Below are 8329 nucleotides of genomic sequence, written 5' to 3' on the forward strand. Positions count from 1 at the left end.
TATATGGTTTAAATTGATCAGTTGTTGTCGGTAGCGATGCCCATTGACAGTTTCGCCCGGTTTCAGCAGCTCATAGTACACGATTCCTTTCTGGTCCCACCAAAGCGCTCCTTGTCCTCAGTGTCGAAATCGCCACTTCTGAAGCGTTTAAACCAATCTTCACAGGTAGTTTTCGATGGTGCATGTTCGCCGTAGGCCTCCTCAAGCAAACGACGTGCTTCAGCTGCATTTTTTTTCAAGTTAAAGCAGAAAAGCAAAGCTTCCCGCAAATGCTGTTTATTTGGCACAAAACTCGACATCTCCGTTGTTAGAAAAAATATTTTTGCGTTGCGATATGCGTTTATATAACGACTGGTTATTGTTAACAGATGTCCAAGCTATAACTTCAGACATGTAAGTCGAGTACATGTGTTATTGATGCCATCTATGTGTGAAACCCAGAAACTTAGTTGCGCACCTAGTATTTGCCATCGAACCGAATAATGAAGAGAAAACGCACTTTGATCAATCAGCAAGTAACAAGTTAGATAATTTGATCAAGTCACCAGAGCAACCTGTTATATTAAAGAAGTACGAACATACTGAAGACAAATCATATCCGGTTGAAATGTCACCGAACAACATCGAAGATCAATCTTGTGATTCGGATTTGCTTAGTAATAAGAATTGGCAAGAAAATATTGAAATAAATGAACTCGATTGTTTAAACTTGGACTTCAACATAGACGACGTTTCGAATTTTATAGACATGCCATCGAACGATGTCGAATCTTATCTTGATTCAGACTTGTTGGCTACAGAAAATTGGCGCGGAAAAGTTAATATAAATAATAACAATTTTGATTATGACGATTTCAACGAAGAAAGTGTAAATGATCACATTGTTTCTGACATCGCACCCAGTTTGACGGGTTCTAGAGAACTTGAGATCATAAATATTAAGTCATCAAATGAAGCTTTGCTAGATCATTCATATTCATCGATGAATAGTTCGATAACTGATTTGGTCAGCCCAATAATTGATCAGCAGAACAATAATTTCATCGAATCCAAGAGTAATTTAAAAGGAGACTCGGAATCGAATTACATTCCTTCTACACATCTCGTTTCAAGATCAAAAGAACAACCTCAAGCTTGTCATCGTAAATCAAAAAAGAGTAGTAAATATTTTAAAGCATATCCTGAAGTTTCGCAAATAAATGCTTTTATTGGACAAAGGAAAAAATCAGCTTTATTACCTCATGGTTCGTTTCTTCCACCTATCAAGATAAAGGAAAATAAAGGAGAAATGAATTCATATTTTGTGATAAATACGTGCCCCTTTGATTCTCTAATTCACGTGCTCATGACAGGAGCAATCGACGACATCAATTACCAGGCTTTTTTGAAAGCATCGAGCAACCCTACACTGCAACTCGTGTTTAATTTGGTTCAGAAAGGAGTGACGCAATATGTACTCCGGCAAAAGGTTTTAATACTAAAAAATTATTACAAGTGTACACCCCAAGTGCAAACAGATCTTAGAATTGTATCGTACAAGATTGATTCTTTTGACAGTATTGCAAGTATGACAAAAAATGTCCTGACCACAGAGCCTAGTATACAGAACACGAAGAAATGCACGGGCTGCAATGTTACGACGTTTCCAACTGTGATATTAGAACCGAATCATAAAATAATTACAAAGGAAGGCTTTAGTTCTCTGGAGAAAGCTTTAGGCTTCAGATCGCCGATTTATAAGATACGTTGTTGCAATCTATGCTTGGGAAAATACACATGGTTTAGAGAACCAAGAATTCACATATTCATTGAACTCGATATACGCCCAAACATTCAATGTAAAATTGGATTAAATTGCAGAGTGGAACAATTACCGACAACACTCAAGTTTCAAAGTGATGAAGATAAAAGTTTCGAATACAGGTAGGCACAACGACTTTTTTAATTTCCAGATATTTTATATTTTTTAATTGTATAAAAAATTAATTGTTTTCAGATTGGCTGGAGTAGTAGCCTACATATCGGGGCATTATATTGCATACTGCTTGCGTTCTAATGGAATTTGGCAAATTTACGACGATTTACGAAGAAATATCTCCACATGTAGCTCAAAAACTATTATAAATCCGCATCTTGCAGTGTATTTACAAAAACATTAATGAGATCGGAGACAATTTCAAGATTCTGTAAACTCTACTGAAGGACTCAGTGTGATTCACTATACAATAGAAGAGTTTTTGTTTTATATAAAACTAAATATATTAAACAGAATAATAAATTTCTTTGCCAGTATATAGAATAACAATTAAAGTAATTTTAAATCGACCGTAACTGGCAATATATAACGTCTTTCCGATATGAACATAGAAAAACTGTGAGCCAACTTGGTTTGTCGGATTCACACAGCACTTTTTCGGATCAAATCGAGACATTATTAATTTCGACCATGGGTTTTGGTCAGTTGATGTAATTTCTAAATTAAATAGTTTTAAATTTTTATTGCGAAAAAATATTACCCCAGCCAGGGTTCGAACCTAGAACCTCCCGTATACCGTGCGGGTGTCGTGCCAATTCGACCACTGGGGCTGTGGTAATATTCATCGCAATAACAACTATAAGATGGAGCACCGATTCTTCAGTCGACGGTGTATAATAAACAGAATAATAAATTTCTTTGCCAGTATATAGAATAACAATTAAAGTAAAGTAAAGATATAGAATAACAATTAAAGTAAAGTCGACTGAAGAATCGGTGCTCCATCTTATAGTTGTTATTGCGATGAATATTACCACAGCCCCAGTGGTCGAATTGGCACGACACCCGCACGGTATACGGGAGGTTCCAGGTTCGAACCCTGGCTGGGGTAATATTTTTTCGCAATAAAAATTTAAAACTATTTAATTTAGAAATTACATCAACTGACCAAAATCCATGGTCGAAATTAATAATGTCTCAATTTGATCCGAAAAAGTGCTGTGTGAACCCGACAAACCAAGTTGGCTCACAGATTTTCTATGTTCATATCGGAAAGACATTATATATTGCCAGTTACGGTCGATTTAAAATTACTTTAATTGTTAAATATATTAATATTCAATTAGTGCTATTTTTTAAAGGTCTAAATAGACCAACTCTACAATATGTCATAGAGCTCGATGATTTACGTGAATTGATGTTCTTTTAAGTTTCTAGTCTTCAGTGATATAAATCTAAATTTTATTTTTGCTGTTTTTTTTTGAAATGTTGCTTTATTTTAATTTGATTTATTGTTATATACAATTATTTTATATGAATTTATTCGTTAAAAGTAGTTGTACATTTTTTTTCTCTATAATAATTTATACAACACAAGAAAAAACAAGTTCGTTTCTGCTTATCTATGTTTCAAGAAAATTCAGAATAGATTCAGTGGAAAATTTGAAAATAATTACACTCCAAACGAGATTTAGGACTTCTCATACAATTAGGAACGTCCATCGTACCTGTAACATAAATTATAAAAGAATATATATAAAAACATATTTCTAGGTGCAATTAGCATGTTTATATTAGTTCTAAGTAATAGAAAAGAAGTATGCATACACGCACACATTAAAATAATCCAAATATTATAAATAATAAAAAGATTTTCAATATTTGTCAAAAATGAAAATATACGTTTAAATGTATGCATACATTTCAGTTTTATTAATAAAAAAATGTAAAACTATATATATTATTTTTTTATACATACTTTCTGCAACTGAAGAAAGAATATTAAAATACTTTGTGCGGCTAATCCATCACATTCAAATGAGACTTTCTCGGCCAAAAGATATCTTTGTAAAACAAACTTCTTTGCTTTTGTGATCCAGCACGCCGCGGTAACATATTTAAGCAATCGGCTGCAGTGTCCTATTCAAGAACTTTTTCTTCGGAAATCCATTTTGAAATTGCACGTTGCACAGATTGTTTATACTCTTGACGTTTCTATTTTACCGTTTAAAACGTATCAAACAATAATCGATGAGTAAAACGTTTGACGTGCGCAATATAAAATTTACAAAGAGTAAACTCTTCACAATAAAGAATTAATTAATTTCTATATTCCATTCAAAGATTTTTAACACTTTGAGTGCCATGTCATCCATATCTGGGTGTCATCTGCTAGAAATTTCCGCAAAGGTCGTCCATTTGTGAGTGACGGTCTTATTTATCCGATTAAGAATAATTTTACTAAATATTTAAGACGTTAAAGAAATAATGTAAATTTTATTAAGACATAAGAAAAGCAATAAAATATTAAAACAACATATTACATTTATTAAGTTCAAGGTGCCAAAATCAGTTTGGCACTCAAAGTGTTAAAAATCTTTGAAGCGAATATAGAAATTAAATAATTCTTTATTGTGAAGAGTTTACTCTTTGTAAATTTTACATAAAGTGTTAAACGTATCATTACTTACCTTAATATGAAGTCTTTGAATATTATGCACCGCAATTATTGTAGAAGGTAAACCTTGAGCAAGGCACACGATAATTTCCTTGTCCCAATCGCCTATAATATCTCTTTGCGTATTATCGTTTGCTTGACTCGCGACAGAAGTAACAAAGAGTATCGTGGTAGCAACTTTGGCTGCATCTAATGTTGCTAAAACGTCACCCATCGACGGTACGATGATAGAAAACCACTGTTTCAGATATAATATTAACAAATTTTTAATTTACCTCACTAATAATAGAATAAACAAGTTCTTTTCCTGTTTTATTCGCTCCGTGTGTTTCAGGTCGCGCCATCTACCGCTATCGCCATGCAAATAAAAGTGGAAACAACGAGATATGTTTACAGGCAATTTGCCAAAAAAATATAAAAAACAACTTTAACGTGTGATTATTACCAAAGCTTCTTGTGCAATAGATGCAGTGTATTTTTTTACATTTTACTGTTAATAATTTCGGTAAGTAAAAATTGCTATACGCGCATAATCTATGATTGTTACTATATAATTTGAGGTTAACTGCACAGCGGTATTTATGTCACTTTAATTACTGGAACTCCTATTTTTTATATCAGAAAACAATAAATAATAACTACTGCAAATTAAATATTGCTCTAAAAAATGTTAATAATAAAAAGTAAAAAATGTAGATTCAATAAAGTTACTTTTTTATACAAGTTATATTGAAAAAAAAAATATTTTTCCAGATTTCTATTCCAAGTTGCAGCAACTGCTGTATTTGTTATGGATAAAAATTAGCTGTGGTCTTTGCTAATTCTTCCAATACTGAAAAAAATATTCTTGACACAGTTGTCCTATGTACATTAAACAACACACTGATTGCTGAAAAAGTTAATCCTGTCTTCATTTTTATTAAAAATATAAATAATCTATTTTCCTTTGAAATTTTAGTATTACTGCCAGTTGCGTCATGGACTCTTTTTAACAAAAATTTAAAATTGTTGTGTGTTACTCCAGCAAGATCCAGAAGCTGTTCATCTTTTTTTACTAATGCATAGCTTAAACAAGTTGTATCGTTATCTTGCACACTTTCATAGTCAGGTCCAACTGCTCTATTTACAAAAGTCTTTTGAGTCGTACCACATTTCTTATTTCTGAATTTCCTTGGATTTAATATTATGGTTTGATGATTTACTGTTACTATATCTGTTTGTACTTCTGCGTCACACTTACAATTAGAACCATTAGTAATATATCTATTACACATAATGATTTTCTGGCTCGCTAGCATCAATAAAAATATTTGCTTCAGTCTCTTTATCCAGATACTTTGGACTCTCCGACTGCACTTCGACATTATCAAGTACTGAATCTTCATAACGCACATCCATATCACTGATCATATCATGTTCAATTACATTTCCTTTCACAGGTTCATCTTGATTTGTACTCATAGTTTGCAATTTTTGCTTAGTTATAAATCTGCGTTTCATGAATCGAGCATGTCTGAAAAAAAAAAAAAAATAGTAAATATATTTTGCATATTTGCAACACAAATATTCATCTGTCCCTTTAATTCGTACCTGTTTACTGCAGCAACTTCACAAATATTTCTTGTTCTCTCAGCACAGAATACTGAGGGAACATATCCAGGACTTGTTTCTTCATTCGATTTTATTTTGCCAATAAAATGATCAGAGCATATTACATCTGATTTCTTTGGTTGCCACTTATAAGAACTAAAATTGCATTACATAATTAATAAATTAATGTAAACAAAACATTACGTGCAGAAGCTTTGGAGCAGACGCTATGAAGCCTATGTATAAAGCAGACGAATAAGGTTATGTACTTACTTAATTTTCCTTACAGCTGCAATCCATTTCTTTCGCTGCTCTAATTTATAGTCGGCAGTAGGGAATTTGTAAAATTTACACGTACTCTTCAGTTCATTATTTTTACAATTTCTGACGCAACAACTACGATGACCCATTTTTAATAATAATAAGCCTAGTTGAATAGGAAAATATTCCACCCTGAGTTCACTATTCTCTCACCGGAGCGCTTCCGAAGCTCGTAGCTATCCCCTCCAACCTACCGCACCGAGCGAATAGCGTACCCAATATGGCTGCGTTTGGGGAGCGCGCTATTAGCGCTATTTGCTTATTCTATCCTTGTTCTACACTTGATGAGCGATAAAGATAGAATGATGCAATAGCTCTAATAGCGCGCTCCCCGAACGCAGCCTATGTATAATGCCATTTGGACTAGTAGCAACATTAGCAGTTTCATCCATGTTAGTTACAGCAGATACAATGTTCTTTACATTGTATCTGCTGTAACTAATTAACAATGTCCACGTCACTTTGCAACGGTATGACGCAGATAAGAACAGGTGACGAAGAAAAACCACCCAGATTTCTCTTCTGCGCAAATACTTGCTCGCGCTTCTTTCTTCTTAATTGCAACAATTGGTTTCTACGTTCATCTTTCCAAAGATTCTTCTCAAAATGTTTAGATGACTTTTCGATAACATTCTGTTTATCTATGCAAGAAAAAATAAGATATATCCTCTTATAGCGTTTTTCACTGGCAGAGCTGGTGCGCACTCAGTGCGCATTAAAGCTGTTGTACACTGATTTAATCTCTAATATTCAAAGTAAAATGCAAATATTTCGACTGATAAAATACCCAGTACATATTTTATTAAATAATGCAATCATGATTTAACCTGTTTATACTAAACATACACTTTACGTTGGTTTGTGTACGACGGCTTTAATGTGCAATGAATGCGCACCAGCTCTGCCAGTGAAAAACGCTATTAGAAATCAAAGAACGTTCTGCTTAAAACATTAGCATATAGAATTCTACATTAATTACCTTAATTTCACTCGGTCTCTCGATCGTTCAAACGATGGCTTGGCGCAAAAAGACAGGAAATACCACCATGTTTCTTGATCTTTTCGCGATTTTCTGCCGATGTTAAGGCCCGTATTCATAGCCAGTTTTATAGATGTTAGCCTTACATTTATAGAAATAAACCTTAAGTCGTAAGCAAATAAACCAATCTTCGATTACTGCAGATGCGGCTTTAATGTGAGATAATTTTTCGGTTTTTTTTCGTTTTTAAGACTAATAATAAACCAACAAACGCTTCCATACCTCACTTGGTATCCCATCCCGTCCCATTGCCTTTCCATCCTTTAACTTCCTCATTACCCTCTTCGTTTCTCCTAAACTTATCTCCCCCTCCTCCTCTCCCTTCTTTTCCTCCCTTACACCTTCCTTCCCCATCCTCACCCTCCCCTCCACTCCTGCTAGCAATTTCATAAAGTGCTCTTTCCATTCTCCCTCCTCTATCCCTTCCTCAATTCCCCTCCTTTTTCTTCTCTCTTTATTTACTATCTCCCAAACCTCCGACTCCCTCCTTGCCTCCTCCGCTTTTCTCTCCCATCTCAAATTCTCTTCTTCCTTCTTCCTCTTACATAGCTCCTTAAACTCCTTCCTTTTTTCCTTGAATGCCCTGTCTTCTCCTCTTTCCTTTCTCCATTCCCTCAATTTCTTTCTCGCCTCTTTCTTCGCTTCTCCACATTCCTTATCCCACCATCCCACCTTCTCCTTCTTGCTCCCCTTCAACTCTTCCTCTACCCCTTTTAACGCCTCTACTATTCTTGATTCTTGGGGGAAGGAGTTGGAGATTTGGGCGTGGAGATTCATTAACAGGATCTGGAAGGGAGGAGGATGGCCGGAAAACTGGAAGGAGGGAATAATCGCACCAATTGTAAAGAAAGGGGAAGGAAAAAGGGTGGAGGAGTATAGAGGGGTGACAATAATGCCGTCGCTGTATAAGGTGTATACAGCAATTTTGCCAGAGAGGTTAAGGGAG

At 34.6% G+C, this 8329-nt stretch overlaps 1 long non-coding RNA gene across 2 annotated transcripts; it reads right to left on the minus strand.

The window, feature by feature from the left end:
* Positions 1-3740: 3740 nt before the first annotated feature.
* LOC139781197 (uncharacterized) lies at positions 3741-6579 on the minus strand. Of its 2 annotated transcripts, XR_011720462.1 has the most exons (4): positions 6297-6579; positions 6024-6179; positions 4447-5946; positions 3741-3970 (listed from the first exon to the last, which is right to left on the minus strand). It is a non-coding gene; the product is annotated as an uncharacterized lncRNA (long non-coding RNA). The 2 variants fall into 2 exon arrangements; XR_011720461.1 differs by having other exon boundaries at positions 6024-6579.
* Positions 6580-8329: the final 1750 nt, after the last annotated feature.

The sequence above is a fragment of the Temnothorax nylanderi genome, unplaced genomic scaffold, assembly GCF_030848795.1.
Source record: "Temnothorax nylanderi isolate EJ_2023f unplaced genomic scaffold, tnyl_v1.0 TNYL_tig0321_pilon, whole genome shotgun sequence".
NCBI classification, from domain to species: domain Eukaryota; kingdom Metazoa; phylum Arthropoda; class Insecta; order Hymenoptera; family Formicidae; genus Temnothorax; species Temnothorax nylanderi.